Genomic DNA, 27,500 nt, shown 5'->3' with positions numbered 1-27,500 from the left:
TTACTGCTGGCTGCATGCATCCCAGCCTGGCTTATCTGAAATTAGGTCTAATCTGAGGAAGAGAGGGGTAGCTCTAATTTCCTTGATCAAGAGCCCTTGCTTCCTGGTCGACGGGTATTGTGGTGCATACGTTGGACAGCCCGCAGCGGGCACAAACAGCTTTATAGATCAGGCCAGCTACCAGATGCTCTGCTGCAAGCAACTTCACACTTGCCTGCTTTCTCAGTCCATGTATCCCTGTTCTAGTTTTAGTTTCTTACTTGTTTAACTCTGCTTTTCATTCTCCCTATTTCTATTTTTCGTATCTCATGTTATAATGTGCTCTGCTGCTTCTTTCGTAAATTAATGTTACTTATTTTGGGTGCAGGTTAGTTATTCTAAGTAAGGTTAGGTATGTTAGGTTAGGTTAGATTAGGATAGGTTAGGTTAGTTTAGGATAGGTTAGGTTAAGTTAGGTTAGGCTCGGTTAGGATAGGTTAGATTAGTTTAGGATAGGTTAGGTTAAGTTAGGCTAAGTTAGGTTAGGTTAGGATAGGTTAGGTTAGTTTAGGATAGGTTAGGTTAGTTTAGGATAGGTTAGGATAAGTTAGGTTAGGTTAGGTTAGGAAAGGTTAGGTTAGTTTAGGACAGGTTAGGTTAAGTTAGGTTAGGCTAGGTTAGGATAGGTTAGGTTAGGGTAGGATAAGTTAGGTTAAGATAGGTTAGAATAGGTTATGTTAGATTAGGAAAGGTTATATTAGGTTAGGTTAGGAAAGGTTAAGTTAGGATAGGTTAGGTTAAGTGAGGATAGGTTATTTTAAGTTAGGATATGTTAGGTTAGATTAGGTTTGTTAAGCAAAATCTTTTGCAGCAGCAGCACGAACATAAAGTACATTATTTAGGTGTAACAAAGGCCAGATAAACACGAATGAGACTAATACCTCTGGAAACCACACACTTGTTATAGAGTGAATAAACAGTTTACAAAACCCACAAGTTGACAAATTGAGACACTTTTGCAACACTTGGGAATGTTTATTACTGAAAAGTTTCACCATACAGTGACTTCTTCAGTCCAATGCAGAGAAAGGTGGAAGATGAGGAGGAGTTTGAGGTAATCAGTCCCTTAGCCTGGAGTCGATGTGTTCTGTCCATCAATCTTGTCAAGACCGAACACATCGACTCCAGGCTGAGGGACTGATTACCTCAAACTCTTCCTTATCTTCCAATTTCTCTACATTGGACTGAAGAAGCCACTGCGTAGTGAAACGTTTACAGAATGAAGATACCCAAATGTTGCACGACTGTCTCATTTATCAACTCGTCATAATGACTGGCTGCACAGACCATAAATATAAGTCAAAACTTTCCTTTTCATTTCTCAGTCCTTAAGCACTTCACCTCACTCTTATTTACTTGTGACCTTTATAAGTTGTAACATGTAGAAATAAAGATTATTATTATTATTATTATTATTATTGAAGGTCCGATTGCATTTGCCAGTCTATTTCACCGTGACAGTTTTGCATAAATACTGCCAACCATTTTTTAACGGATTTCGTGCCAGGTGATTGGACGCATCATGGGAGGCGGCGATTTCATAAAATTATCTTATAAAAAGCGATTTTGGGCTCCATTTAGCAAGTTCCATTATCTAATACTTAAATATTTATTCTTATACGTATATCCCAAATCTTACTGCGATTTTTTTGTGAATGAGGATCACCAAAGATTTATTTTGTTCAAAAAAACCCATAGGATAAAGGATCTTATGACGACGTTTCGGTACGAGTCGGACCGAAACGTCTCCATGAATTGCTTTCTTCTATGTGTTGGTTCTTTATTTCTTTTGTAATTCGTCTCTTAGACTGTCGGGAAGTAAGTGAAGACCAAGACCAAGTTAAGTATACACCGTTTTCTTTATCTTTCACCCTCAGGACATTAAAATCATAAATTGCTTCCAGCACTAATCCATTTACGTAAATTAATCGTTGTACCTGGAATTTCATTTTCCAGCGGTAAACACTTGCAAATCAAAGGAATAATGTAAAACGACAAAAGAGAGAAGAAGATAGGAAATGATGTGTATACAGTACAAATTTAGGTACAAAAAATACACGAAGAATGAATTTTAACGTAACGACAACGATAAATATTACATTCATTACCTGGGCGGAACACATTGGACTAATTTGCATATGTTAAATGTCTTCTATCCATATGGAACATAGAATGATCTGTAACTTCTGTGGGTGAACACGCCGCAGCTAGCACACGCACCTCATGTCTGACTACCCAACTTTCAAGCCACACCTTAAAAAATTGACTGAAATTATAAATAAATTTACTACACCTTTCAGCAGATCTTGTTTTTAAATTGTGCCGAAGAAAATGAAAAATCTATCTGTATTTATGATATCTTTTGTAACTTCCTATCCTAGTCAGCTATGTTACTTGTACTTAAATCACGTTGTTCACCTTAGCTGGGTTACCTAAATCTCTTGTATTTAGTTAACGTACGTGGGTATGCTAGGTATCTTATAAATAATTACTCTATGTGGGTTAGTTATCTTTACTTGCATTTTTTTTACTTGGATAAGCTAGCTGTTTTTCTTATGTTTACTATATTTAAGTAGGCTAGCTAGTTTATATTGTACCTGGATTAGCTAGCTACCTCATATTTACTAAGGAAATGCTATCTGCCATGCATATTCAGCAGGAAATTTTTGACTTCCATGAACAATACAGAGAAATATAATCATTAGATAGGACTGATGTGGTATATTTCAAAATGGCTTAAATCCCATACCCGGCCGAGGCATCTCTAAAGCAGCGAGAAACTCACCAGTCACTCACCTTCAAGGTTTGTATAGCAAGGAAAGTTGCAACCTTTGAATGTCTGCTTTAACTAATGTGGTGATTACCTCTAGGGCTTACAGGGTGGGTGTAATTAGGGCGAGGCTCTAACTGCAATTGGGTTCTCAATTCAATTATGTTTAATGTAATAAGGAAGGTAATTAACAGTTTTCAAAGAAACATTGAGGTTCATGTGAGAAAATGAAATATAATAAGTTCTAATAAATCTTTGTTTATATTTGAGCAATAATTTATTATCAACAATTAAGTGAAATATTGACTTATTACCTTATAAATAGTTTTCACCTTGAAAACCGATTATCTTACCTTACGTTTGTCATCTAGGTGTCTTATTAATGATTAGTTTTGATAATCTGTGTCATCTAGGTATCAACTTAAGATTGTTGGTGTCATCTAGGTATCTTATAAATGGATACTTACCATTATCTCTGTCATCTACGTGTTTTATCAATGATTAATAATATCTTTATTTCTACAAGTACAAGTGCATGTACAAGGTATACAGGCTTAGCTGACATTTATGACATAATGCTATATAGAAAGAAGCTTTTGGCTAGCACCCAGGTACCCATTTTACTGATGGGGAACATAGACAACCGGTGTAAGGAAACACGCGCAATGTTTCTACCTCGCTCTTTGAGGGGAGACCTTATGACACCAGGCCACGGGCCCTGGTGTCATCTAGGTGTCTTATTAATGATTAGTTTACTTACGTCGTCTTGGTAATTGATATATGGGTACCTTGTCTTAGTCAGCTGGCTATTTATTTACAGTTTGCTAATGTGAGTGAACAAGCAGTGTTGTCTAATCGTGCCTCTACAGCTGCTGCTTATGTATATTACCTCATGTATATTACCTTATGTATATTACCTGGGTCAATTAACTATCATATTCGATATCAGGTCTTCAGAGATATAGTAAAAATCAATTATTGTTGGCGGTATTAAATTCACTGCAATTACAAACTCACTAATTTTAAAATTACGCCTGGGAAACAACAGGCCATCAGGATCGACCCATGAAAATAGAAATTAGCACCACACTCTTGGATCAAGAGCACGTTCACCGGCATCTAGGTATCTTCCTTGTAAAAAAGAGAGGTCGCGGAATGACATCGGTTCTTGCACAATTAAGCGGTCTTCATGTACGATTATCCTTCCCTGGGCAGTCGGCTTTCTTATTTGTGGTTACATTACCTGGGTCAGATGGGTATCATATTTCTCTGTAGTAAAAGTCGTTTCAGCTGAGCAATTAAGTTTAAGTCGTACTAAAATGTAAATAACTACAAATTTTGCAAGCATAATCTTAACTCCTGTGTTTATTTCTCCTAAACTAATTACTCTTTCCTTTCCTTACATCTAATTCGAATACTTAACATTGCTCAGGAGCTATATAACTCTTACGGGTTTATCCTTCTCTCATTGAATATAATAATAATAATAATAAAAATAATAAGATTAATAAAAATAATAAGATTAATAATAATAATAAGATTAATAATAATAATAATAATAATAATAATATGCAGAGTTCTTACCGAAGCTTGAATATTATACTGGAAGTGAATATACCTCTGGCATACTGGATTATCTGCTGTTACGTTATAGCAATACAGGAGTGGCTTAAGTACGATGTTGAGGGGGCTATATTTATACTGAAGATTTTTTGTATTAAATATAGAATGAATATCATAAAATACTGCCAGAGGTGCAATTAACGATAATAGCTTCATCGTGTTAGGCCACTCTGTTGGTGCTCGTAAGTTGGGCGGGGTTGGGTAGGGTCGGGTGAGATGGGGATGTTGTGTAGTAGGATTGGGTGGGGAAGGGTGGGGTTAGAGTGGATGGGGTGCGGTTGGGTGAGGTGGGGAATGGTTGGAAAGGACTATCGGTAGAATCCGACAGAGAGGTGTAACTTTGCACGGTGTAACTTTATGGTGTTATTCACAGGTGTAATAACACCGTTCAGGAACCTCAGTAAACAAGCCTTGAGAGCTTTCTGTCCAGCCTGTCGTGTGAAAGAGCAAGGATTTTATCCCTTCTCCACTAGCAGCACCTGGATGAGTTCTTTTGGTGCTCAGGCCATTCTGGTGTACCTGGAAATGAACTAAGGAAAAGCTGTTATAACGAGCTTGCTCTGTAGCTGACCTCTGCCTTAAATGGTTTCAAGGCCGTATATACATAGATATAGCTTGTGCAGGTGGCGGACCCGGTGGGTCCTGCTGACGAAAAGGAAGTTACATAAGGTTCAGCAGGACGTGGGTCGTTTGGAAACTAGAACCAAGGACGGTTTTGAAGCTGGGTTGGACGTGTGAATGAGTGGGTGTGGGATGTCCATACCTGGCGTAGATAGGTGAACATGCTGCAGTGTTCCTTCATTCTTGTGTTCCTCCATTCTTGTGTTTTTGTTTAAATGGGAACATACATGGGTTAGCATGGTTATTGACGCTTCAGTACCTTGGGTAACTTAATAAAAAATATGGTTGTAAAAGGTATGGTGGTACCGACAGATTGAGGTAAAGGACACAAACGTGCGGTTGAGAACACTTATTAAAGAAACACTAGGGTCATAGCGCTCTTCAATTCTCAAAACTACCTCACTACTTCTAGCTCCCCAGACGTGGGGAGTTAAGCTCACAGACAAATCCATAAAGCTGTAGCTTGAGTGTTCGGGTGACTCAAGAGGTTCTCTGGAGGTGTGTGCTCAGCTCTTGTCCTGTCCAGTTGCAATACACTGATGAGCTTAGCCCCTAATTAAAGGTAATTCTTCATTATTTAAATACACTAAAATACAACAAAGCGATTTATTACATAAAGAAGATAATTATATAGATCAGGGCGAAGATAAATTGTGCGAGATCGAAGTCGCTTCTGATATAGTTCTCAGATAAATACATATGATAAAACCCATAAAAAGTCACCGGGACGTGGCGAACCGTTTTCATAGATATTAAGGGAATGTTAAAATGTAGTTAGCAAACTTAGCCAGTCTTTTAAATAAATGGCTTTAAACGAGTATCGTACCAAATAAATGGAGAAATGGCAAACGTGACACCCATTTACAAAACTAGAGACAGGTTCTCTGGAACTTACAGATCAACCAGCGTAACTTCGATAATGGGAAAATTGATGGAATCAGTAATTGCAAATGTAATTCAAAGTTACCTTGAAAGATATTATTTGGTCGATAAACCTCAACATAATTTTAAAAGAGGAGTTCTTACCTTACGAATTTACTAACTTTGTTTCAATAAAATATTTGAGGCGGAAGATCATGATAATAAATAATTAAAATCTAATGTTGATATAGTGGTATTGAGACCGTGAACGATGTGCTGATATAAAATAATTACTGTTAAATACCCCAGATTATTTTTTAATTATTACATCCCTGAATATTTTTCTGAAGATAAAGGCATACATTTCAAAATATTATTGTGACTAATTTTTTTTTTTTTTGGAAAACCGACAAGTTGATAATTGAGATATTTGTGTAACATTTAGATATCTTTATTCTGGAAACGTTTCGCCAACCAGTGTCTTCTTCAGAACAAAGGTACCCAAATATTTCACAATTGTCACATTTATTAAGATATTATTTTGTCACCTGAAGAGGCACAACCAAACACGAGTTGACACTGTTGGTACATAATCTTTTTTGTTTTGTAAGGCATTCGTTATTAGTACTACTTTATATGTCCACCAAACACTGCAGTGGAAATTGAGACTAGACATGATTTCAGTTCGTACTCTGCTCGCAGCATATCCTTATTTGATAATGGTCTAGGACCGACTGAAATGTCTAGCTTTCCATTTCCAAATGGTGGGTTAATTATGACTTGTTCCATCAGTGATGTTTGGATTATTATTCAACTCTGTATACACGTGACTCTCAACTTTCCACCGGTTGATATTCCACCGGAATATCAATCGTGTGTCACATCCACCGATCGAAGCTTCATCATCATTCACAGTGTGGCTCTGTGCCACATCTTCCATCCTTCCAATTAACTCCAAACAAATATTAATAATTTACAGCCCATGTTTATGTCCCGCAAACCAGTATAGATAATCCTTAATGTTATTATGATATAAGGCTGCACTGCTCTCCACTGGCTACCAATTATCTTGATATATCGTCATATTCGTCATATGGGTACACACTGAATATTACTTATATATATATATATATATATATATATAAAATATGGTATTTCGTGTGTATCCATACAACGATATACATATATCAAAATAATTCGTAGCCAGTGAATGACCATAAAAGAATATGATAATGACTAATTGCGAAAAAATTGAGTTTCATCTCGTAAGTTATAAAGAATTTTTATTACAGTCCTCAATATGTAAAAATAAAATAGCTAAACTTCATCATGTGCATCGTATTTCTCTATAAATGTGCTTATGATGAAGACACTATCGTTGGTTTATAGCTGCTTCTAGCTAAAACCACTTTACTGGCTGCTGGTTACTTCATTAGGTCAGGTGGAGCTCGTTCATACCCCATACTAGGTAGTGTTGTGTCTGCAATCAACGCAAAAAAAAAAACAGATTGATGGGTTATTAGCCTGATTATCTCTACATAAAGACAACAATTCATTATGTAGGTGTGTATTATTTATTATTATAACCATGGGGAAGCGCTAAACTCATAAGATTATACAACACCTGTGTGGGAAGATGGAAGGTATTCAGGTTTAATTCAGGGAACTGGAGCACAGATCCAATTCCCTAGATCAAGAGCCCCTCACCAGCGTCAAGGAACCTCCCTTGAGAGGTATGTAGGAGGAGGGACCTGCGCCAAGTTTCTAAAGTATAAGTTTGGTAAAAATGCGATCACACATACATTTACCTGAAACACTCATGAATTCTCGCACTATATTCCTCAATAGGGAGGAAGTGGGAGTGACTTCATAGCGATGGGTTCTATGCCCAAGCAAGTGGAGCCATCCTCTCCTTCCTCGGATCAATATGAAAAGTCCAGAAGTATTTTCAAGACTTCTCTGACTACTTACAACTCTGTATTAAAAATAGATTTGGGCTAATGTGGATGCGCGTGTATGTATACAAACGCCCACTACACTGGTATGTTTGTCGTGTGTCCAGGCTTGCAGATTAATTTCATCTGGATCCTTTTGGCTGCCATTGGATCTCTAAAAATGGGGCAGCTCCCTTATTACTAGGTGTCCTGAAAAGTGCTTAAGGCTAAATCTGCATATTAAATATTATATACTTTTGTATATATATTTTCTGTTAGTCTGAAATATTCAGAGTTGGAAAATTTCAAGCTAAGTGATAAATAAATATTTATATGTTAGTAATCTTTTACATACATGTATTTATTTTTTAATATTACATTATAGGATATTATATAGGTAGGCGGGACGCATATCGAAGCAAAGTGAACATTAATTTTTCAGGTCCATATAGTGTATACTGTCCACAAACACTGCATTGTTTCAGGCACATGATTGACCAAGATTTCGGGACGTTTTGTGAAGTCGTAGAATTACACTGTCCTTATTGGCCCCTGTCACTGTGACTTCTTGTGACGTGTCTCGCATAGAGTCTATTGGGACTTCTCAGTTTGTTAGTAATAGCTCGGTGTTTTTTCACTCTCCTAAGCTGGCGCCTGTGGTGTGTGTGTGTGTGTGTGTGTGTGTGTGTGTGTGTGTGTGCGTGTGTGTGTGTGGTGCCGAATAGATAAAACCTGTGATTTTGGCAACGCTCTTCTTGCCGAATAAGGCAAACGAAAATATTTATTTGCAATAATTTTTGCAAAAATCATTCTGAACCTAACGAAAAAATATATTTCATTGTGTTTACTTATTAATTTATTGTAAACTTATCTAAAATATATTTAATTGGATTAGGCTAATTTAATTGAGCTTGTTATAACAAGGTTAGGTAAGTTTTCTGAAGTTCTTTTGGAACAAAAGGAGAAAGGGCTTAATTTTAAATGAGTTCTTGATAATTGATCAATTTTACCTATTCGGTACGACATATATATATATATATATATATATATATATATATATATATATATATATATATATATATATATATATATATATATATATATATATATATATATATGTATATATATATGTCGTGCCGAATATGTAAAACTGGTCAATTAGCAAGAACTCATTTAAAATTAAGTCCTTTCTAAAATTTTCTCTTTAGGTTTAAAAATATATTTTTTTCATTAACGTTAAATGTAAAAAATTTTAATTTTGCTCCAAAAGAATCTTAGAAAACTTACCTAACCTTATTATAACAAGAACAATTTATTTTAGCCTAACCCAACTAAATATATTTTAGATTTGTTTACAGTAATTTAATACTAAACAAACACAGTTGAATATATATTTTTCGTTAGGTTCAGAATGATTTTGGCGAAGTTATTGCATACACAAATTTTCGCTTGTCCTATATGGCAAGATGAACGTTGCTATTTAAGCCAAGATCGCAAGTTCTGCCTATTCGGCACGACATATATTATATATATATATATATATATATATATATATATAATATGTGAAGAAATATTTGTAAAGTGATGTATGAAACGAGCGAGTAATAGCAACTTACCTGTTATTCACGTAAATTTCAAATAATAATTAAGATATATGCAGAAATAACTCACCTGAAATCTTCCAGAGAAAATGAAGCTGTCAGTTTTTGCCTTGTTTAAATCTTCATCAACATTCATTAGCTAAGCGATATTACCTGGGAAGAGACGATAGTGGTGAAGAGACAATGGTGGTGGAGACACGTCTGTAGTAGAGAGACATTGGTGTTGGAGAGGTGGTGATGGTGATGGAGACGTGATGGTAGTAGAGAGACATTGGTGTTGGAGAGGTGGTGATGGTGATGGAGACGTGATGGTAGTAGAGAGATGATTGTCGTAGAAAGGTGATAGTGGTGGAGAGATGATAGTGATGGAAAGGCTTTAAGTTGAACAGTTTAGATGACGAGGTGACGATTGTGATTACTTCACAGTCTATTCTACTTTATATTCATAAAATATAGAAAAAAATCTAATTTAGTAAAAACTTAAATTTCTTAAATCGTAAAAAGATCTGGGGATGAGTTATTGTAGCCAAAATTTGATATACCTGCTCAAGGGTGGAATTTCGTCATTAATATTTACCTGACAGTAATATTTATTTTTTTACCATCGTACTGTAAATTCACAGACTAACGTTAATGTGGTCAGGAGTGATGTCGAATGTGAGGTACAGCAAGTATTGTGGATTACCTGAAGATAATTTGTAGAAGATCATTGGCTCCAAGACACGGTTTCAACCAGTCCTTTTAACTACCTGTGTCGTCAGTTAGGCTGTTGGTCTCGCATAGGCACCACAGCCAGACTGTGGTGCCTGTACGGGACCAGATAGGCATTGTTAACTCCCTTTATCGTCGAAGGGATGGTCTTGAGAAACCTTGACTCCTTATGCGTATTGATTTATAGTCTAATACACTGATTGCCATTCCATTTTTTATTTAGGATATTGCACACCGTATACAGTGACTTTCATTCTCCTAAGAACGAATTTCAGGGAGCGCAGGTTGAAGCAGTTCCTCCAGTATTTTCCAGCTTTAAATTATGATACATATTTCTCGCCGGCGTTGCGGGGAGCACAATTTAAGTGACTTTACACGTTTCCAATAATTTAGGTGTTTGAATTTATTAGAGTAATAGATGTTAAGTGCATATTCTCGAGGTCTGTAATTTCGTCAGCGTGAGAAAGTATTGTTTTTGTACAGCAATACTCTAGTCCAGAGTATAATGAGAAAAAAATGTATTATCATTAACTATGGTTTATCTGTCAAGGTAATGTTCAGAAGTTCCCAAACTTTTGTACAATCATTTGGAACAGTGATAGTACAGCAATACTCTAGTCCAGAGTATAATGAGAAAAAAAATATATTATCATTAACTATGGTTTATCTGTCAAGGTAATGTTCAGAAGTTCCCAAACTTTTGTACAATCATTTGGAACAGTGATAGATGGCGCCTCCTGGCTACACTGCGCCGGCTCAGCCACACACCTCTATATTGATATTGTTTCTTTAATGGAAATTATGCAGCAGAGAACTTTAAAACTTTCCAGGAGGATTTACACTGACAATTATTATAAAAAGCATGCGCTAAAACCGTATGTGTCATAGTTTTTTCTTTACTCTTGTTTAATATCTGCACAGGTATTAAACCTGTGTTGTATACCACTGGACCACTGTATGATCCAGTGGTAAACAGTGGTCCAGTGGTTTAGAGCGTTGTGAATTTTCGCTCTCTTCCCACAAGGTGGGCTAAAACAACACGGGTTCGATCCCCCGGCTAGCCGGTGGATTGATTAAATACCACTTGTTCGTGGTTTCAGTAATTATATATATATATATATATATATATATATATATATATATATATATATATATATATATATATATATATATATATATATATATATATATATATATATATATATATATATATATATATAATATATATATATATATATATATATATATATATATATATATATATATATATATACATCACAAACGCACAAATATGGAGAAAAAATTGCAACTGATATAAATGCTGTAGAATTTGTCCTGACAATGAGGCACTGCTCTGCAGGTTATATTACGACAGAGGAAGGTTATAGACAGCCAATGGAAGATTCCGCTGCGAGATGATCAACAGATATTTGTTAGGTAAATGAACACAGATTCAATTAATGTAACATTTTATAGTGGCAACATTTCGCTCTCCACGAGCATTGTCAAAGCTTTGACAGAGCTCGGTAATTCTACTGTTATTATTAACAGATATTTGTTAGAACAACAGGGTAAGGATTGATCTTGTAAGTATAGGCGGATAGCTGTCCCTTCTCGTGCATCTCAACCTCGTCAGAAAACTGTTGTGTGGTTAGGCAGGCAAGCGTGGTTATCAGTTTTGTAGACTTGCTCACTCTTCAGTAGGATTATTTAAGCCTACATAATATCATGAGTTTAGATATAGTGGTCATTCACAGTTGTCTGTGTATTTTATAGTGGCAGGCTCACAATAGATGCACTAATAATTTACACGTGCATGAGTACACACCCCTGCTATTCCTATCATAATGCATATGAATGAGACAAACAGCAATTGTCTATATATATATATATATATATATATATATATATATATATATATATATATATATATATATATATATATATATATATATTATGTGTGTATATTTTCGTAAATCAGGTACACGTTAATATAATTACGTTTAGCTGACCATATATTATTAAAAGTGTTTATGAGGACAAGAAGTGACCACTTATTTCATTAGTGGTAGTTGAGCTGGTCGTCAAAGCTGAGATCTGCATTACAACCAATTTGCTTAAGATAATAATAGGAATAAGAAGATTTGCCTAAATGTATTTGCATGAGCATGAATTCACACACACACACACACACACACACACACACACACACACACACACACACACACACACACACACACACACAGAAAGGAAATTTAAATTATAGTACACATTATTATTATAATCAAGGGGGAAGCGCTAAACCCGGAGGATTATATAGCGCCTGGGGGGGATGTAGAAGGCATTCAGGCTTAATTTGGGGAACTGGAGCACAGATTCAATTCCCTAAATCAAGAGCCCCTCACCAACATCAAGGAACCTTCCTTGAGGGGTTTATTATAGTACACAGACCCAGAAGGAATAACAAACAAGAAGGGAAGAATTAAATGAGAAATAGCAGAGGTTAAATAGAATATGAGAGACTTCTCGGTGCTGGTGACGACACATTACTGGGTTTCGAATACCATGTTCAAACAAAAACAGAGAGAAATATAACAGAGAAAGGGAGATAGAAACCAGACTTCAGGAAGGAAGACAATATAGGTATTAGAGATTTCTTCAATACCATTCAGTTGGAAAAAGAACTGGAACGACAGACAGGATGAATTAGCTTGTTTGAAAGTGTCCAGGAGGTTGTGGATAAATTCGTATCCAGAAGCAGAAGCAATGGTAAGAACAGAGAGATCCATGATTCGCCCCAAGAGCATAAATGCAGAAACTAAATGTGCAATAACATAGGAAAAAAATATAGAAAGCAATGAATGACGTCAAAGAGAGAAGAGCCAAAAACCAATATAAAAAATAAAAATCAGTTTAAGAATGGTATAGCACTGAAGCTTAAATCTGAAACTTCATAAGAAATGACCAGGAATCTGCTTGGAGACGAAAATAAGATTTAAGGAAGTTACTCCCCGAGAAACATTAAACCAGCGAGTGCTGAATACAATACACATAAGAGAAAAAGTTTCTGAAATTACTGAGTGAATTGTATTCTTCAAAAGACTGAACAGAAGCAGTGAATGCACTGCTAGTTAAAATCTGCGACAAGTTACTTGATATAGGACAACTTCCAGTGATGTGGAAGACTTCAAACGTATCCACAATACTTGTGAAACGGGAAATTCGTGATGTGGAAGACTTCAAACGTATCCACAATACTTGTGAAACGGGAAATTCGTGTAGCGTGACGCTACAATCCAGAGTCATTGATATGCGTACTAAGTAAGGCAATGGATGGGAGTGATATCATAAACAGCCAGAAAGTTTCAAAGATGGTAATTCCGGTCTCACAAATTACTTGAATTCTATGATAGCGTAAAACATGCGAGGCAAGAAAGAAAGAAAAGAGAGAGAGAGAGAGAGATGTGAGAAGGGGTGTAAGAAGGCATTTCAGACTAATGCACAAAACTGGGACAAAACCAAGAGGAGAAGGCAGGAATAACAGAGACTGCACTGCAATAGATCAAGGTACATCTTACATTAAGGAAGCTGAGAGTAACTGCCTGAGAAGAGGCATCCACACGCTTAACAAGGAAGTCCTGCAAGGCACGATACCAAGGCTGGTAAAGTATCCTGTGTTCGAGAATGACCAGCCGGAAGAGATATAGATTGTGTCTCTTTTCTCGGATGGTGTAACACTAATAAGAAGAATACAAGAAGGAAAGAACAAAGAAAATCTACATACGAATCAGACAAGGTGCAGGACTGGTCTGACACGTTGTTGGAAGAATTCAAGTTAGATCCAAAGAAGTGGAAGGTAGTTCAAATTTCGTTCACTGTCGTCAAGGACCCATATTTTACTTCAGTCGGTAATTGTGACTAAAGTTTTACGTTGTTTCGTGTCTTTGCTGGCATCCCAGTTCACTAGCAAAGATGCTGACTTATCAGTGCTGAATTTTCACTGCATATTTTTTAACCCCGAGGACTGAAGAGGGCGCGACGACCCCTCTGCATGGCTGCCCTGTGCCACTCTCTTATTATCAGTTAACTGAACATGTCTTTATTATTCATAATATTCGACCAGGAACGACAAGTTGTTCATCGACATCAGTCATGCGGAACTCTCCCTCATCTTTAAAGATCTATATCATCTCATCAATTTACTTATAATAGCCAGGGCCCTGTTGTTTATATTTTATAATTGGGTCATCAATTTCCCGAAACTTTCTTTAAGAGGCATCATTTTGAAGCTCTAAATTATATTTTTTTACTGATTTTATTTGGAGCAAGACTGATTTTACAGCTTGTTAACAAAGTCATTCTCTTCATGAATGTTATCACGATAACTTTCAACCAAATTAAAGATATATTTGAGAACAATTTACAGGCAACTGAGAAAAGGGATGGTTAGAGACAGAATGCTGTTTGCATTCTTGTTTTATTCAGGTAGAATGTCTCATCCCTGACAGATTCGAAACCGCTGCAATCTATTTAAAATAATTTAATACAATTAGAGTCGAAGCAACGAGTCAGCATTGCTGTAGGAATTTAAGAAAATCTTAGTTTATTTTTTTTTATTTATTAATTTGAACATGATACAGAGAAGTACAAGGAATACAATTTTTAAAGTGCAGCATGCCAAAGTCCCTTGCATGCAGAGCATTATGGGCAGGCTTAAAATTAACTTAAGATTAACTAAGCAATGATATATTCAGTGGTAAAAAAATTATTGTAAAACAGATAACAATTTAGTACAAATGAGTATCACAAAGACAGGTCATATGGTCATTTATTTAGTTTAACAAGTTAACAAGTATTTATTTTTAAAGAGATCGGGCTTTCACTCAGACACACACAGACGCAAACACAAACACAAACACAGACACAGACACACACACACAGACACACACACACACACACACACACACACACACACACACACAGAGGAGCTCGGACTCGACCCCCGCAACCTCAACTAGGTGAGTACACACACACACATACACTATATATAATATATATATATTTATATGTCGTGCCGAATAGGTAAAACTGGTCAACTAGCAACAACTCATTTAAAATTAAGTTCTATCTAAAATTTTCTCTTATACGTTTAAAGATATATTTCTTTCATTTATGTTGATGTAAGAATTAATAATATTTTCCATAAGAACCTTAGAAAACTTACCTAACCTTATTATAACAAGCAAAATTTCATTTAACCTAATCCAATAAAATATATTTTAGATAAATTTACAATAATTTAATAATAAACAAACACAATTAAATATATTTATCGTTATATTCACAATGATTTTTGCGAAATTATTGCATACACAAATTTTCGCTTGCCTTATTCGGCAAGAGGAGCGTTTCTATTTAAGCCAAAATCGCAAGTTTTACCTATGCGGCACATTACCACATTATCAAGGAACTGTTCCTTGATAATGCGAGATATATTATCTCTCAGTCCACGCCAGGATTCAACCCTGTACACTCTGCATTAAAGTACGCAGTACTTTAGCCACGCAGCCAGATCTTTCATAATTATCATTTGATAACAGTTCACTGACTAATATCCCTGCATTTATTTATACTATAACATATGGCTTAGGACTTAAATTTGTTAATCTGATTTATCTTTCTTTTACCTCTCCTGTTACTGATAAAACAATTTCTGCCATTATTCATTAGCTCTAAAGACATTTTCAAGCTATGTATTATTAATTTTTCCTAATGTAACCCCTGCTCAACAATACTTTTATCGACAAGTTCGACCACACTTATCTTGTTATGGCTCACAGATACATGGTTCTTCTCCTCGCTTCGTTTAATTCCCCTGTTTAGGATGAGAGTGAACAATGGAATGTCCATGTTGAAAAGAAAGATTACGCTGTCTTTGTCTTTGCTACTTACAGGGCTTGGATGGAAAGTTACCTTGTTGTGGCTTTTCGTGGTAGGGAACTTAAGGTTACACTTTACGTGGCTGTGGCTTAACGTGGAAGGGAAGTTAAGGTTACACTTACTTATCACAGAGGTAGAAGTTTTACTGTCTTTCACCTTCTTGGATTGAATGTGATTTGATCCCTTTTTGCAGGCGCTGTATAACATTCATTCCTCAAGTATTTAATATTTAGTAGTAGTAGTAGTAGTAGTAATGACATTTACTACAATGGAAGTGGTGCGTTTACTCGGAGAAGAGGGAAGAAGCGGGCTAACAGGAATGCCTTGGAAAGCTTTCACTCTACAGGAAAGCAGTAGATTAATGATGGTAACGTATGTCCTTGTGAACTGATAACTGATAATTAGAATGTGTAGTGAGCAGGATTACAGACTTGGTGATGGCTAATAGAACGGTTGCCGCTGACAAGTAATTCTCCGGGTGGTTGCAAAAGCCTGGCGACCTTTTCACGTTTATTTCGAAATCACTTGGTAAGATATAAGGATTCCAGTTGTCTGTGTTTGGATAAGATTTTGTGTGATGTGAATAAATTAACCAATGTTAACAGTCTCTGTGACTATCGGCCATGTCAATCATGGTTCTCTAACCCGAAAGCTAATCAGGCAGCCTCAAGATTATCGTCTAGGTAATTTTACGTTTCTTGACGGATTGCGACTCCCACTTTACAAACGCTCTTTCTTGTACTTCGCAGGCTCGACTTCACCTTTCATTATCTCGGATTCTACCGGTGCAAAAAACTTCATGAGTTTTTTTCTTATGTTGTTACTGCTTTGTTTAGACTTTGTGTGTGTAGTGGGTTACTAGTCTGATAGTTACTACTCTCTGTAGTGGTTACTGATGTACATATTATTAATGCACTGTGTAATGTTTGCAGGTAGTTACTTTACTATGCAGATAGCTGTTGGAAGTTACTGCACTATGTAGATGGTTTCTAGTGAATAGGTACTCTACTGTACTAGGTAGATGGTTACTAGTATATAGGTAGTTACTGTACTGTGTAGATAGTTGTTGGGTTTAAGCTAGTTACTGTACTGTGTAGACGGTTGCTTATTTATAGGTAGTTACTGCACCCTTTGCATGGTTCCTGGTATATAGGTGGTTGTTGGTGTTTCTTGGAATGCAAATGGTTACTGTTGCCTAAAAGTAGTTTCTATTCATGTGGTTACTGTTATTCATTCGTGGTTCCTGGTGTTAATGTGGTGGCTACTCCGAGCAGGTGACTTATGTGTAGTAAATGCTTTCTGCTCCGGGGCTACGTTCGCTCTTGATGTCATTATATTCTCCAGTTTATCAGCGTGTGTCGTGGATGCAGTATGTGTGTAACGCTTCATCTACGCTCTAGGTATGACTGGAAACTCTTGATACCGAAGACAAAAAAAAATGTTATTCGACATCCATGAAAATTAATATTTCCTAGATTAAGAACTAGTTATATAAAATGAACTCGTCATCGATTCACAGCGCTTTCTCTTTTGCTCTCTATGTTATCAAACAATAAAATTCAAAATTTTAGTAAAAATTAATTTGCTTTTAAGGTCTAGACGTGTTCTCGGTGTATATGATAATATAAATGACTCATTCAGTGATACCAGCTTGACGGGCGTAAAGTTTTAATGGCAGAAATATATATATATATATATATATATATATATATATATATATATATATATATATATATATATATATATATATATATATATATATATATATATATATATACATATCAAAGTGGAAGGAAATGCATTATACAAAAATATATTTTAAATCAGACTGGATGAAACAGATGTTCCTTGTAATAATTCATAAATTATATTCTTATCCGTTCCTGCAGTGTAGCACACAAGCTCTACTCATAGTAGTAACTTGTAAGGCGCATCACATACTATGGGTTATGATGATCGCCATAATCATGGGTGCTTCATTCACAGAGGCTTCATCAACCGGATGATCGCCCTGTCCGCTATGAGTGATGTGGAGAGACGAGGTTTATGGATGCTTGATCAGTCGGTAAAATCCGAAATGGAAAAAGTCGGTCTTTCTGAGCCCTCTGGATAAAAAAAATGGGAGTTGCAGCGTGCTGCATCATTCATGAACGCCGCATTATGCAAAGTAATGATGGGATAATAAGTAACAGGGGAATAATAAGGCATCATTTTCTTCGGCGGCACGGTTGGATCCCCTTTCCTCTTGCCTCCCCTGGCGGACCCAAGGGCGTGGTGCACCCTTTCCTGGGGTCTTTCCTCGTTTGTACTCACACGCATATATTCACACACACGCACACACACGATCATGCAAAGGCACACATATACATAAACTGAAGAAAAGGTTTAGGGGATTTGCAATAAGACTGAGGGAATTGTGCAAGGAGGAGCGAATAAAGATCTGAACCTACCTCCCTACAGCTGAAGAAAGATCGAGGGAGACATGATTAAATATACTAAATACTGAGAAACGGACAAAGTAAATGGCATGTGCAACAGTTGTGTATCTTTACTGCCGAATACAGTCGAATACAGTCGAATACAGTCGAATACAGAGAGAAAAGAAGCAGTGGAGAGGTGATAAGAGCATTCTGAAATGAAAGGCAAAGGTGCGAAAGGACATTGATTAAAGCTAAAACAGATTGAAGTTTAAGACAGTTAATTACACTTTTTCCCTTAAAAAAGTGTCATAAACTGTCTGTACGAAGAGACACATATACCAACACACTTTACCTCCGCAACCGAACCCAGAGAACAACTAAGTACATATACGTCCGAACACCTGTGCATTCGTATTTATCTAAATATCAATAATTGTTTTTTTTACACAAATAACCATCACCTAAGAGAAAGAAGTTAATGACTTTTCAATACGACTTGGACCATTGATTAGTCACACTGGTTTAAAGGTACACGTAAGTTGCACAGGAATAAAGTAGATATTCCATATAGAAACCAGATACCATTTCTGCCTCTTGTTGTGCTTCATAGGCTAACTATTCATCACACTCCAATAGTCTTCTTTTTCTACCAGTATGTATCTTTTCTTCACGTATGCACAAGCACACAAACGTATACCAGCAAAATGTCGTTCCAATATTCAAGGAGATAAGCGGCACTGAAATATAGACCAATATTTGACCTGCATGCTAAGGTAAATACAGTTGTAAGGAGAGCATCTATAGAAGCAATTGATCCTGAGTGTTAACCACCACGGATTGAAGGAAATATTGATCTTGTCTCACTAGCTTATTGATGCAGTACGTCGAAATAACTAATAAGAAAAATTAAACAACTGTGATTTGTACGAACGAACTGCTTATTTCTGGACTGCAAGAACGCATTTAACATTGTTCCAAACAAGAGACTAATGCATCAACTGGTGGAACAGGCATAGATAGAGGAAAAGGCACATCGGTTGATCAAGAAATATCTTATCTGAGGGAGTCTACCTACCTACCTGGGAAGGCTGGAAGAGTGTATAAAATGTGCTCTGCAAGGTTTCTTACCATCGCTGTAGATAATAAAGACACAAAAGCTGTAATTGAAACTTTGAGGAAATGGTATGGTGATACCGACAAGATGTGGAAAAAGACACTTATGTACAGTTCAGGACATTTATTAAAGGAAACGTTTCGCCACGAGTGGCTTCTTCAGTCCTAATACAGTGCAGTTCTTGCCAATTTATATATGGAGGACCTGGAATCCAGACGGATCCTCAGTAACATCCCTCGTTCAGTTACATGGATGCGGTACGTTGATGATATTTTGGTCATTGTATCCGAAAATCTAGACGTACGTGGCATCCTCAACACTATCAACACTCTGGAACCTACTATTAAATTTACACTAAAGGAGGAGAAGGACAACCAATTACCTTTTCTCGACGTTCTCCTACGCACAGGGGAAAACAGACTTTCTTTTAAAGTCTACCGGAAACCTACCTACAAGAACGATCTTCTACATTTCTTCTCTCACCATGACAAGAGAACTAAAAGAGGGGTAGTTATTGGCTTCTTTCTGAGAGCCTACAGAATTTCCAGTCCGCAGTTCTTCGAAGAAGAATGCACATACATCACCAACTCTTTTAGTTCACTACACTTTCCCCTACACTTCATACGTGACTGCAGGAAACGTGCGACACGTATCCTCAGCAAGACCAACACCAGTCAAGTTGAAGAAAAGCCTCCAAGTTACATTGTTTTACCGGTCAGCAACGTTCCCACTAATGTTTCAAAAATGTTTGACAGAAAACTGGCTAAAATATCTCCCAGCTCTTCAACTACTATTAGGAACCTGATACAAAAACCCAAGCATGATTCTGGCACAAGTGCAGGAATTTACACTATACCATGTGGGGTGTGTGACAAAGTATATGTAGGGGAAACAGCCAGATCTCTGGACATTAGGATCGCAGAACACAAAAATGCTTGCAGAAATGATGACCGCAAAAACGCATGTGTTCAACATAGGGGCGATGTTGGACACCTCATGAAATTCAATGAAGCTAAATTAGTGATTAAAGAAGACGACTTAAGACGGAGAAAATGCATTGAAGCTGCACTAATCACTGCCAGTAACACTATAAAGCAAAAATCCGGTAGTTACAGTATTTCAAAATTACTAATCAAGAGGATATTACCCATCCTGGGAACTGGTGTTACATGATGTCAGCAGGTCCCTCTCTAACCTCACCTCCTTAGTTCCACTACTACTACTACTACTACTACTACTACCACCTCTACCCACGCGTCACTTCACCTGACTCCTGCCACTATATACATGCGTTTTCTTAATTTTCTCTGTATTAGGACTGAAGAAGCCACTCGTGGCGAAACGTTTCCTTTAATAAATGTCCTGAGCTGTACATAAGTGTGTTTTTCCACAGTTGAAACTTTATTCAGACAACGTTTCGCCTGAATAACAGGCTTTTCCAATGCTTGATAGAGTAGTTATACTTTTTTTTTTTTTGCAGACGATGCAGAAGGTACAGAAAAAACTACAAGAAGACATGGGAACATTTAGTAATATTGAGAATAATGCAAATCAGATAATATGACATACATACATTTCAAAACTATGAGGACAAACTGCAGTACAAATCATTGAATTTGTATAAAGAAATTTTAGTCGACAGACAAGCATATCGAAATATACTGAAAAAAATCAGAAAATTTTAATATCAACATATTTTAGTCTATAAAAATATATATGCCTGAACTGAGAATAATAGAAAGACAAAGAAAAGAGTAAGCAAGGTTAATTTTTCAGGTATTTTCAAGTTCTGCCTGAGATCAAGGATGCTGTGCGTGATACCATCAGGCCAGCAACATTCCCCGGTACAACACTATCACGGCACCGAACCCACTTCCACCCCACCTAAGATGGAGAGAAAGAAATGGAGAGGAAAGAGAGAGAGAGAGAGAGAGATGTGTGATAGAAATTGCTTGTGCTAAATCTGTAATTTCAGTGAGGCCTCTTTGACTATCTATGTCTTACTGATAAACTATTATCCAGTTCGCTCTTCGTTGTCTTTTAAAGATTCTTCAAGAAATGTAAATGTTCTTAAGAGCCTGTTATTTTTAAGTTTAAGGCAAATCGTTAATGTTGCTCGATTTCTCTGTTCACATTAAGTTTTTCTTCATACGTTAATGTGTCACGATGGCTGCCTTCACGACTCCAAGTTTAATCTAAAGTAGTGTTTTAAGGGATGACTATAATAAAGGCAGGGATTTTGCCAGGTGGAGATGTTAATGTAGGTTGTATTTTTGGAGGAAACAAAGATTCATTGATACTTGTTTCAGTACCATCACCTTCCGTAATAGTTTCAGTTTCAGTTTCTCCTCCTCTTACGTATATGCAAAATATTACTGGAATTTAATTGCATTTTGTAATTAATTCATTCTTCGTGTCTGCGCTTGAAGTAACTATTCTTTTTATTACAGACAAGATAAGTTTTTATCGTTTGCATAATGCTCAGGTTTGCCTATTTCTTAAATTTTTATATGCGTAGTTTTTCGTCCAGTTGATTCCGTTATTAAATTCTCTTTTCTATGTTTTAACTTCCAATATTTTCAGTCGTGTACGAATGGTATATAATACCGACAAGATGAGAGTAAGACACATGTGCAACATCTGGGTATCTTTATTGTAGACGTTTCGCCATCCAGTGGCTTTATCAATACAAATTCTAGGACATAACTTGAAGACAGTAGAACTATGTACAGAAGATGAGGTAATCAGTCCCTCAACCTAGGAGTAGGTGCGAACAGCACTCCTAGGTTGAGGGACTGATTACCTCATCTTCTGTACATAGTTCTACTGTCTTCAAGTTATGTCCTAGAATTTGTATTGATAAAGCCACTGGATGGCGAAACGTCTACAATAAAGATACCCAGATGTTGCACATGTGTCTTAATCTCATCATTTTCAGTCGTGTTAGATAATGTTATACTTAAGTCTACCCTAAATTTTCACAACAGAATTGTTTAGCGTTAAACAAAAGAAGAGACGATATGAAGCAGAACATAAAAGAAAAGCTAGAGAGATACAGGGAAGAGTCTGAGACATAGCGAAAGAGGTAAATATAGAGGCGAAATAAAGTGAGAGAGCAGAGACAGAGACACAGATACTTAAATACATTGTTTTCCTTTATTGGCTGGAACGACTGTAAACTTATCAGCTTTGAATGTCACCACAATCTGCGAAAATCTCCACGAGTTTATCCTTCCACGCAGCGTTAGCTATAGAAGCATGCTGAGTTCAAGAATCACCCGTAAGAAAAAAATTAACCCCATGTCTAACATCAAAGATTCACTTTTATTCAATGCCATTCTCTCGTACGCAGCCGTGGTCAGCCTGTATGGTCATACGTACGCAGCCGTGGCCAGCCTGTATGGTCATACGTACGCAACTGTGGGCAACGTTCATGGTCATTCTCGTGTACGCAACCGTGACCCGCCTGTATGGTCATTCTAACATACGCAGCCGTGGCCAGCCTGTATGGTCATTCTTGCGTACACAGGTGTGTCAGGTCTGCATGATTATTCTCACGTGCGCAGTCGTCAGCCCTGCGTGGTTGCTCTCACGTAGGCAGCTGTGGCCACTGTGCATGATTGAGCTCATGTACGCAGTTATAGCTAGCCTGCATGGTTGTTTTCACAGTTGTAGCCTGCATGCGTGGTTCTCACGTAAGCAGCCGTGGATAGCCTGCATGGTTACTCACACAAAGCCGTGGCCCTCATTTGTGGGTTTTAACATATATCATGGTTACCCACAGAATCGAGGCCAGAGTAAATGAGCATTAGCATACTCAAGCCCAAGGAAAGCCTGCCTGGGTGGCTGTACGTACAAGCCTAAGGTTTTTGTGGGCGTAGGCGCCCTAGGAGACACTTAATGTTGAAGATGATATAAAATACAGGTTGATGATTAAGACATAATGTGCAACAGTTGGGTATCTATACTGTTGGAGCATTTTTTCTACACAGTAGGCTTCTTCAGCCAAATACAAAGGCAGTGGGTATGGTAGTGAAATGAAGATGATGTAATTAATCCAATTTGAGGTGGTCAGTCCTTCAGACTGACCACCTCAAATATTATTTCTCCAAGGTTGATGAACAGACTACATCATTATTTCCCTACTATATCTACTGCCTCTGTATTTGACTGAAGAAGCTTACTCTGTAAGTGAAACATTGCAGCAATAAAAATACTCAGATGCTGCACATGTGTCTTAATCATCAACCTAGGAGGCACCAGAGGGCGCCCTCACAAGCCGTGTGTGGTACCTTGACAGGTTCCGTCTTCAACCGTAAGATAAATGTCACTGTCGGCAGAGCGCGTGTCAGCTCAGAAGACGAGCACTGACGTTACTTATAGGGAAAAAAATACCACCGTGAAACTAGGAAATAAAACCTTAGCGCTTTCATGTGATTACGCACATATTCAGAGGAAGATGTATGTGTAAGCACATGCAAGGGCTCAGGTATTATTTCCTGTTTTCACTGTGGTATTTTTTTCATATTTGTTGTCACGCGTTTTATTGTGATTTCTTCCATGGTTACTTGTGGATTACAGCCATTTTTATATTTGCTATTGGTCTTGTGACAGACGTCCATCGCTAAATGAGGTCAGGTTTTGGGACGTAATCTGTGGTGTCTTCTTACAGTTCATTTTCCTTCATCATTTTCTCCAGCTTCGCTAAGGCATATATATGTTTACGCAGCCTTGTCTACCACGCCTCACTTGCCAGTCTTCTCTAAACTTCCTGTTGACATTCATCCATTTGCTTGACTGCCTTATTAAAACACGAGGGATCCAGTCAGAGATCTTATCCATCCTAGAGTTTGCCTGTTATTGAGCATTCCCTCATTAGTACTTTCCGAGCCAAATGACATTGCGTCTTTTCTGCTCAATGTTGAAAAAAATAAATGAAAATTTTTCTCTCGTTTTCAGTTTCCTATGTTAACAATTTGCTATTTATATGTCGCATTAATGTAAAAATACCACATGAGCACTTTCATGTACTTACTCACATATCATCAGAGTAATAGGAGGAAGAGGCAAGAGAAGAACATTTTAAATTTGCATCCTCTTCTTCCTATTCCTCTGAAGACGTGTGTAAGCACATGAAAGCGCTCAGGTGTTTTTATTATTTTCACTCTGGTATTTTTATATTGCAATCACGCGATTATTGTGATTTCTTCCATGCTGCATTAACTATACGTGTTTTACTGAACGATATCTAACGTGTTGTATCAGCTATAATTTCTTCTTCCTGTATTAACTGTTCTGCCTCTCTCGAGTCACAATAACAAAGCAAACACTATAGAATGTCCCCAAAAAGTTGCCTTTTTTACTGTTATTCAAATTGTTTCAGCTTAATGAAAACATGAAAAAAATATCCTGTCATAAATTATGTAAAATCAATATGTAAATGGTACATAATACAGACAAGTAGATGAGTAAGACACATATGCAGCAGTTTGGTATCTTTATTGTCGAAACGTTTCGTCTGTATCCGACTAAAGAAGCGTTCCCTCATGGTACCAAACAGTTCATACAAAGCTGTAACGGCACCCCATAATCCTAGTAACACAAACGCGTAAATAAACATTTACATATCGACACCCACACCAACTTCACTATAACACGTCTTGCTAACACCCCTCACCATCATTATGTATACTGGCTAATATACATAAAAGATTCAGCTTGGCCTCTCCGCTTTAACCCTTTCAGAATCTCTTAAACGCCTCAAAGGAAAGGAAAAAAAAATCTAGACTATTTGCATTAGGTAAATGAGATTTCTCGCTAAGTAAAATGCAAGAAAGTTCTCCGAAGCCAAACCTAAGATCGTTTGAATTAAGGAAAATCTTATTTTTTTTTTTACACCACGTTGATGAGAATCGAGTCTAACTTTAACAGTATAAAAGTTCGCCTTACCTGCACATTGTAAACTGAGGCGCTGTATGTAGGGAAGAGAGTGCTGCAGGTGCTTGTTCCCCCACTCTCTCTTCTGTAATTAAATCCTCTGGGAAGGGTCTGTAATGCTGTTGGAAAAGCTGTCGTTAATGCAGGTTAAGTGGAAAGCGTCGGTAAATGAGAAGAATTTTTCGTGAGTGGTAAAAAATAAGAGAGACAATTAAGAAGAGTATGCGACGGAGATGGACGGAGAGGCGAGGGCGTTAGTAAAGTAGATAGGAGAAAAAGGAAGAAAAGGTGTTGGTAGGGGAGGATGAGAAGGGGAGTTGAAGGACGTGTGAGGAAGACAAAGCAAACGGTGATATTGGAGGTAGAATTAATAAGGCTAGAGGTTTAAAAGAAAGTTATGAGTTTGGAGATGATAAGGGACGATACGTTGAGAAAAGAGATTCTGAAGAAAGAAATAATTAAGAAATTAATAATGAAGAAGAGAAATGAATAATGTGATATTCTCTTCTCTGGACAAGAAGCTGGTCTATTTGAAAACTCTCCGATGAAGACGACCAAATCACTACTTAAATAAACTTCGAGGTGTGAATTACAAGTCCCTCAAATGATCTGGGATTATTTCCCCCACCTTTACGCTGTCGCCAGATACAACTCGCAGAGAACTGAAAGTCAGTTAATATTATCTGTTTCCTTTGCGGATTCTTTTCCCTTAAGTCTAACGGACAACGTTAGTGGAATCTAATGGATATTTTTTAAGGAAAGGGTGAATGCCTTTCTGAATATTAACTTCATATGTTGGTTACATTTACTTACTTTGGGATACCGAGGGAAAGCACACTTTAGAACATAGGTTAGCAATTTTTATTTAAAGTGGTACAATCCACCGTGAAATTTGGAACAGATAGTTAACCCCTGGGTTTAGAGGTACCTTAAACATTGCATGACAATTATTGCACCATGAAAAGTTATATGATTTATTTATGCAATAATAAACATAAGTAAGTGAAGTTCACGAACCAACTAACAATTTTTTTATGGGAATAAATTTACAGAGACTGCATGAGAGAGGAGAACAACAGTAGTGAAAAAAGATAGAGAGCGAGTAGAAGAAAGTAAGAAACAGGAATAGGAGGGGCAATAAAAACCAGGAGAAACTCCGTGCACTTGCTGCTCGCTGGAGAAGAACACAAAAGATTTAACAAGGAGCATAAATTCTCGCGCCTCTGTAATTTATCTCAACACTTTGGCCGACGAGTCTCGACACAGCCATGCCAGGCACCACACAACGTTTAGATAAAACTCTCAGATAGAACACAGATAAGACCTTCGTCTATTATTTTCAGTTTTATTTTTACGAGAAAAGCAAGAACTGAGCTGCTAAGTCATTTATATTTTGTTTCTGTTGAGAGCATTTTTCCCAAAACTAGAAGAATACAATTCATGAAGAATGCTTTGGGATTTTGTCAAGATAAGGAAACTTTATCAACCTATTATTTGCAGTTTTAATTTTTTGTTTGCTGTTTTTGTTTGTTTGTTTTTTTTCAAAATAAGGGAACGTCATTAACCTCCCTACAAAATTTTTTTTTCATACTCCTCACAGCCAACAAAAACAAAAGGGAAGTGTTAATCTACAAAGAAACGAATTTTTATTAACAAAAGTAAATTTTTCAGTATCAGAAAAATAAATTTCGTACCAAAAGACAATAATAAATACTATATCCTTAAAAAGGAATGTGTGAATAATCCTTAAAGTGAATGCGCGAATTATCCTTAAATTAAAACTTGAAGAAAACGCGTGAATAACCCTTAAACTAAAAGAGAATGCGTGACTAACCCTTAAAGGAAATGCGTAAGTTAATATTGTTATATAAATTTAAATAAAAAAACACAGAACAAAATATGCTAAACTCTATTTTCATCTTATATGAA

This window comes from Cherax quadricarinatus, chromosome 53, assembly GCF_038502225.1.
Source record: "Cherax quadricarinatus isolate ZL_2023a chromosome 53, ASM3850222v1, whole genome shotgun sequence".
In the NCBI taxonomy this organism is placed as follows: domain Eukaryota; kingdom Metazoa; phylum Arthropoda; class Malacostraca; order Decapoda; family Parastacidae; genus Cherax; species Cherax quadricarinatus.
The sequence above is the reverse complement of the archived record's forward strand: the minus strand, read 5'-3'. Positions refer to the sequence as shown.